The 6,839-nt window shown below is 41.2% G+C and overlaps 1 pseudogene; it reads left to right on the top strand.

The window, feature by feature from the left end:
- LOC102846617 overlaps nucleotides 1-3,372 on the top strand; it is a 54,917-nt pseudogene extending 51,545 nt beyond the window's left edge.
- Nucleotides 3,373-6,839: the final 3,467 nt, after the last annotated feature.

The raw sequence follows: 6,839 nt of genomic DNA, 5'->3' as shown, positions 1-6,839 counted from the left end.
GCGGAGTTTAGGGCTGTTGTACATAGGGTCACTATGAGTGGTAGGCGACTCGACGGCACATAACAACTACAACAATGCAAGTTCATGTTAAAACTGTGAATTGGAACTGACTTTACAGCACTTCAAAAAAATAGTTGAGAAATGCTATACAGCCTTCCATAGTGGTTTCACCATTTTACCCTCCTACCAACAATGAATAAGGGTTTCAGTTTCTCTGCAACCTTGCCAGCATTTGTTGTTTGCTGTTCTGTTAAATTTTGGTATTCTTACTGGGGTGAGATGATATCTCATAAATGTTTTGATTTACATCTCTCTTAGAGCTAGAAATACCATTTGACCCAGCAATTTCACTACTGATAACATACCCTAAAGATACCGTAACTGCCGCCCAAGCAGATATATGCACACCCATGTTTATGTTCACAATAGCGGAGAGTTGGAAACAACTTAAGTGCCCATCAACAAACGAATGGATAGAGAAGCTCTGGTATAGTCATACAATATAATACTATACTGCTTTGAAAAACAAGGAACTCATGCAATATTATACAAAATGGATGACCCTGGAGGATATTATGCTGAGTGAAATATCTCAGTCACAAAAAGACAAATACTGCATAATGTCAATATTATAACATAGGAGTTGGGGGAAAACTGAGAAAGAGGAGATATAAATAATGTATACTGCATGGAAACTGTTGAAGGAGAGAACTGTTTAAAAGGGATGTATGATTAGGTATTATTGTCGTGACAGGAGTCCAGAACAAAGGCCGTATAGTGGAGTGGACTTGGTGGGAGGGATTGCATAACAATAAAAGAATTTTTCTTTTACTTTTCAAAGAGAAGAGTGAACTGGGGGGAGGGGTGGGCAGGGAGAAAAGTACAACAGTGAATGAATGGAAATCCAAAGTCTCTCTAAACTTTCATTAAAATTAATTTTTATAAAAAGAAAAGAAAATCAGTTGATCAAGGTCTGAGTTGTGTGTGGTGACAACACGTCGGCTACCTACCGGGGCTATGGAGCCTAGGTCCACGGAGTCACCAGTTCTCCCTCGCCCATCAATGTTGAAGACGAGGAGCTGCAACCATTGAACTCGAGTCGCTGTACATCAACTGTTACCACAACAACGTGATGCATCTCCTGCTCACCAATATCCCCTGCTTCAGAGAAATAATAGTGAGTTCTTTTTTTCCCTCTGTGGCTGGAATAACATGGAGATTTAGTTGGCAGGCAGGATCCAGGAGTAGGGAGTTCATTACACTTTGACTGTCCTGGCCCAGCAGGATTTGAACAGAGACGCAGTGAAGAATGACTCAGCCTCTGCAAGGATCCCTGAGCTGGATTTTGAAAGTCCTGCTTACAGCCAGAAGGGAGCACTGACCACTGTTGAAGAAATGATCAGGCATGCTTCTTCTGGCCTGGCCCAGGACCAGCCTACACAAAGGGCAAGAAAGGAAACCCTAGCTGAAGGAATTGATGATTTCACTGTCAAACTGAAGACACTAAAGCAAGTAGTGTCACCTTTCACTCTGATCATTGATGGTCCCTCAGCAGACAACTTTGTGGAAAATCCATTTGCTCCCCAGAAGGATGATGCCCTGGTGATCACAAACTATAATCTTACCTCAAAGCAAGAAGAGATGCTGGGACTCCAGGCGGAAACATCCAAAGAGAAACCACAGAGGACAATCTCATAAATGAAATTGTTTTTGTTGTTAGGTGCCGTTGAGTGGCTTGCGACTCATAGCGACCCTATGTACAACAGGCCTAACTTCTGCTCTGTTCTGTGCCAATTGCACTGTCTTCAATACACCCATCCCGATTACCCCAGTCACTGAATCAATCCACCTCACAGAGGGCCTTCCCCTCCTGTGCTGTCCCTCCACCCTCCTAAGCATGATGTCCTTCTCCAAGGACCGGTCTCTCCTTACAACATGTCCAAAGTATGTCAGGTGAAGTTCAGGATCCTTGCCTCCAAAGAGCAGCCTGGTTTAACCCTCTCCAGGATGAACCTGTTTGTTTTCTTAGCAGTCCATGGTACCCTCAATACACTTCTTCAGCACCAAAGCTCAAAGGCATTAATTCTTCTGTCATCTCTAGTCATTTTCCAACTCTCTGATGCATAATAAGTGATTGCAAAGACCATGGCCTGTATCACATGCACCTTAGTCTCCAGAGAGACGCCATTGCTCTTCAGTACTTTGGAGAGGTCCCTAACAGCAAACTGTCCTATAACAATACGTCTTTTAATTTCCTGGCTGCTGGTGCCAAGAGTGTTGACTGTGGAGCCAAACAAACTAAAGCTGCGAGCAATCTCAATCTCTTCTCCATCCATCCCGATGCTGCCAATTGGTCCAGTGGTGAGAATCTTTGTTTTCTTGACATTGCACCTAAATCCATATTGAAGGCTGCAGTCCTTGACCCTCTGCAGCAAGCGCTTCAGGCCTCCTTAGTTTCAGCAAGCAGGGTTGTGTCATCTGCATAACGCAGATTGTTGATAGATCTTCCACTAATCCTGACACCACACTTCTCCTCATAGAGCCCAGCCTCTTAGATAATTTGTTCTGCATACAGGTTGAAAAGGTACGGAGATAGGACACATCCCTGGCATACACCCTTCCCAATTTTGAACCATGCAGTGTTTCCTTGCTCTGTTCTGACAACTGCCTCTTGGTCCAAGTGTAGGTTTTGCATTAGCACAATCAAGTGTTCTGGGATTCCCATTCTTCTCAGAGTCAGCCAAGGTTTATTATTACAGTTAAATACAAGCTGCCCAGAGTCCAATGCTCCTGCTCAGACTATAATGAAGCTCATACAAATGCCCCACTTTACGGAGGTTATCATCATGGCTGCACACTCTGAGAATTGTGGGCACCAGACCAATGAGGTGAAATCCAGCGACACAGTTGAGCCCCTCAACACCAAGGTCACCCTTCACATCACAGACTCCTCAGATATGATTAGAGACCTTGTTAAATCTGAGATGTGTATTGAGGAAATTCCAAAGCTGTAATTTGAAATGGGTATGGCTATCCTTGGCAACAAGTTCACCACACTGGAGGGACTGCAGAAGGAAATCCAGGAGCTGGTCCAAAAACCCTTTAACCCTGGGTGACAGCTCCATTCCTGGCCAGGCAGAGAAACTGCTGGTAAGCTAGAAGTTGGTCCAGATCAATTGGGGTAACCTGAAGGTCCACTTTATTATGCACGATCCAGTGGGAAACAGAAATATACAGAATGTGTTTTCCCCTAAAGAGGACCCTGAAATGAAGGTGGAGCATTACAAGTGCACATTTGACCAAACTGAGGAGTTGGGCCTCAATGTCATTGATTCAGAGGTCTATTAGTCAGGCTTGGCCCCACAGCGATAGCAGTGGGAAGTCCATGGGCCAGCATCCAGTGCTGCCCTCTCTGCAGGTTTATTACTACAGTGAGAAGGTAAAGGAGCATCCTCCCTGCTCAGGCCTTGTCTATATCTGAGTCTGAGATCTAGTTACACTTACTAAATGGTTGTTATTTGGGAAATTTTGAATTCCTCTGAAGAAACCTGGCAGTGACCTCTGGGCATGTCTTCATCACATTTCACCTCTCTCCATACGATGCTTTGTACTCTAGGTACAATTCTTGAAGTTCTTCACAGCTTGACCCAAGGAAATGGAGAATGTGGAAGGCAGCCACAGCTGGAGCTTGGGAGTCAATTTTAAGTAAACAAAATAACTGACTTTGAAAAGGAGATATTCTTCTTAGGGGAGGGCCTCCAGCATACTTGAAGAAGCTCTGACCTCGATATTCACTCTGTCCTTGTTTGAAAACCATGCTGTTAGACTTCAAACTCCTGAATAAAATTTTTTCTAATGTGACCATTAACAATTTGAAAACAAAACAAAACCAAAAATGAACCAATAACAGTAATATATTTTGGATTTTTTAAAAAAAGATAAAAGCCCTTTTTGGAAAAAAAAAACTATCTTTGAATCTATATTCACCATTTCTCAACTATGTGGACTGGATAATTTTTTTCTTTTTTTTGTGGGTGTGAGAAAATCTGTATTTAGAATTAACCAGTTAGACTCAGTTTAGATTATCCCTATTTTGTTGACAACATCCAAAACGTCATAGTCAGGAGAAAGTCGAACATAGACCTAATCAAGGTGTTGATCTTGGCTACATCAGTGCCATAGAGCTTCTTTACAGCTTGTTTCATCTTGTGCTTTTTGGCCTTGACACGTGTTGTTATCTTCTATCTTCTTCATGGCTAAGTCAGCGGTCAGGGAAATTTGATGGCACAGTAGTCAAGCTTGTTTCCCCTGGGGGCGCTATTCTGGTGGTATTTAGGTTGTCTGCAGAGCCTCAGCTTCTTGGGCCAATGGAAGGTGGGTGACATGCAGATCTTTGTTGTTGTTGTTGCTGTGGATGCCCTTCAGGACTACCTTACTGGTCTTTAATGCCTTTGCTTTGGTTTCAGTTTGGGGAGGAACAATGACTTACTGTTTCACTTTTGCCAACATCTTTGCAGGAAGCCTGGATGTTGTTGTAGTTAGATGCCATCAAGTCGACTATAACTCATAGTGACCCTATGGACAAAAGATCTGAAATCAGTCGTGTCCTGTGCCATCCTCACACTTTCTGACACACAAGAGCCCATTGCAGCAGTCACTTTGTGAACCTACCTGGTTGAGTTTCTTCCTCTCCTTCACCGACCCTCCACCCTTCCCAACATCATGTCCCTCTCCAATGAATAGCACCTCCTAGCAATATGTCCAAAGTATGTGAGGCAGTCTCATCATTCTTGCCTCCAAAGAACACTCTGGCTGCATCCTCTCTAAAACATATCTATTCATTTTCCTGACCGTCCATGGGATGTTCAGTGCTCTTCTTTAATGCCACAGCTCAAAGGCATCAATTCTTTTTCTGTCATCCTTATTCATTGTCCAGGTCTCAGATGCAAAGCTCGTAATCAGCAAGGCCTGAATCAGACGCAACTTAGTCCTCAAACTGGCAATACTACTACTCAATATTTTGGAAAGGTCCCTAACTGCTGATTTTCCTATTGCAATGCATCTTCTTATTTCCTGACTGCTTGTACCAATGGGTGTTAACTGTGAATCTAAGCAAGATGAAGCTGTTGACATTTTCAATCTCCTCTCTATCCATCATGACACTGCCTATTGGTCCACTGGTTAAAGTGAGGATAGTAACTTTAAACTCTTTTTTCATTGATTTTTTTTTTCTTCTCAGCTGAAAAAATGGAAGTAATAATGGTATATACTTCAAAGGTATAAAAAAAGAGTTAACACATTCGGAAACTTTTAGACAAGTAGCTGGTACCTAATAACACTTGATAAAACTTAGCTGTTAATATTGAAATGATTAGGCTTGTATTACTTGTTTGCCTACTGAGTATTTGAATAACCAATTTATGTAACAAGAAAAAAAATAGGACATCTAGAATAGCTTGAAGTAGAAATGCAAAAAAGGAAAACAGATGGGCAATATCCAGAAAGAAAATTTTACTCATATTACCCATCTGTTTCTCTCTGCCTGCATGCTTTGTAGTAATATAAATTTTCAAACAGCCAAGGACTATAATCCTCACATCCAGCCTAATTTGTGTTTGCACCTCATTGGCTGCTGGCAAGAGAATGGTTATATTCAGATTTGATGATCAAGCCACATAGTCGTCATGTTTATCCCTTGAGAGGCAAAGCTGTACAAAAGATTAAAATTAGTGGGAGGCAATTATTCTCCTTATTAATCAATTCTAGACACATTTGGCAGCTTTTCTTTTGCAACAGAAGTACTATTCAAGTAAAGGTGGTAGAGACTCTTTGCAAAGTGTTATTTTAATTGAAAACATCAAGTCCCCGTTAGTAGGCCATAAAGTTCTTTGCCTAAGAATATGCTAAGAGTAGTGTTTTTCATTTGAAAATTACAGTTTTCTAAAATCACCACCATTATTCATTCTCCTATTAATTTAAAATGTGCTTATTCAGAGTGAAAATAAATAGATGCTTAGATTTTTTTTCACCCCTCCCCACACTAATGGAGAAAATAATTTAGCGTTCCTTTGTTTTATTAAATGGCCGTTTTTGTCAATCCAAATCAGAAATTACATGTTGGGGTTTTTTTAAAGACCAAATTTTATTATAAAGGCAGATTTCTTTAGTAAGCAGATACAGGTTCTCGCAGGGATGAAGATAGTAGGTATTTAAGTAGAGGCGTTCTGGTTGTAATAACAACAATACCAGTGGTAAGGAACTGCACTGCTAAATCTAAAGCATGAGATTTGAATCTGTCAGCTGCTCCTAGGTAGGAAAATGAGAAGTGAAAGAGAGGAAGACCACTAAGGCGACTCAATGGCACCTAACAACAACTAAAAAAAAAAAAAGAAAAAAGAGTGCTTTAGTGTTTCACTTCTTTTTAATCCAAAAAAGGAAATAGACTGAAGACTTTTTCTGTCCTCTCTCTTGGATGATTTTGGTATCTGAAAGGATGAGCTGTGCCACACCACAGTCACAAATGCCCCAAAATATGTTAAGTTTTGTCACAGCATATGTTTCCATCTCACTTGCTTCATGTGTTTTTCAAAGACTCAAGCTGAGGGTCTTGCATTACCTGGAACACTGCTGGTCCTCAAGTCAGAGTGGGGAAAAATGCATGGGGACACCCACTGACATGACTCATGCCATTATTTTATTTCATGAACTAAAACAAGTTACTTGGACATGCTTTCCCTTTGTTTTTGTCCTCTTGATGCTCTAGTACAATATTTAGAGTCTCTTTTGACATGTTTATCAGTTCTTTCTTTCTCCTCTGTCTTTGTAATGAACTTATGCTC

The sequence above is a fragment of the Elephantulus edwardii genome, unplaced genomic scaffold (genome assembly GCF_000299155.1).
Source record: "Elephantulus edwardii isolate Elephantulus edwardi_28Jun2011 unplaced genomic scaffold, EleEdw1.0 scaffold00039, whole genome shotgun sequence".
NCBI classification, from domain to species: domain Eukaryota; kingdom Metazoa; phylum Chordata; class Mammalia; order Macroscelidea; family Macroscelididae; genus Elephantulus; species Elephantulus edwardii.
Note: the sequence above shows the minus strand (reverse complement) of the source record. Positions and strands in the feature narration are given on the sequence as shown.